Below are 923 nucleotides of genomic sequence, written 5' to 3' on the forward strand. Positions count from 1 at the left end.
ACATTGGCTGAAGCTGGTGACAACGTGGGAGCCAGTGGGGCCATGTCAGGTAGACCCAGCCCAAGTGTAAAACAGGCAGTGCTCTGCTGCCACCCAGGAAAGGGAGACCAGGGCCAAACCCAGCCCCAGCAGCTTGTGCCAGGCCCGCAGACAACTCACACTCCTTCAATAAGGAAGAAAAGTGCAAACAGCAAAAGGTGTGGGAGAGGTTGAGAACAGAACAGAATAAAGCCACATGAACCGGTTATGGAGCTGGCATCCATGAATGTGCTTAAACCCGCTGGAACAACAAGGTTTATGTGGGTTCGACACCTGGGACCGCTTCTGCTTTTGTGCTGGCACAGCCCTCATGCTTCCCTGTCAAATTCGCTTCGTGGGGAAAATGTACTTTCTAAGTGCCGGATGTTTGGTATCCTGGAGGCCATGCTGCCTTTTCCTGCACGGTCCTTCCCACCCCATCGCCACTGACCTGCCCCCTTCCCCTTGGTGAGACCCAAATTCAGCTAAAACAGCAAAGTTAATATTATTATCTTTCCTCAGAAGTTAATAATTAATCTCTTCCATAAATTAGGGCTTATGGCATGGAGTATTTTGATTTTCCTGATACACATAAGAGTGCTGAAAATGCTATTTGGAGGCAGAGTGAGCGAGGACAGTCCATGGAGCTGATCGGTGTCTGTCGGATAAGCCCTTGCTCAGGCTCTCTGCTGCTGAGTCTCTTCACTGAATTCAGGAACAAAAGCGTACCACAATTTCTTTCTGTCTCCCTGCCTTTCTTCCTTCTTTCCTTCTTTCTTGCTTTCTTTCTCTTTTTTCTTTCTTTCTCTCTTTCTTTCTTTTGCTTTCTCTCTCTCTCTTTCTTTCTCTCTCTCTCTTTCATTTTTTTTTTTTTTTTTTTTTTTTTACACTGGAATCTGTTTCTG

This window comes from Cebus imitator, unplaced genomic scaffold, assembly GCF_001604975.1.
Source record: "Cebus imitator isolate Cc_AM_T3 unplaced genomic scaffold, Cebus_imitator-1.0 Scaffold0, whole genome shotgun sequence".
NCBI lineage: Eukaryota > Metazoa > Chordata > Mammalia > Primates > Cebidae > Cebus > Cebus imitator.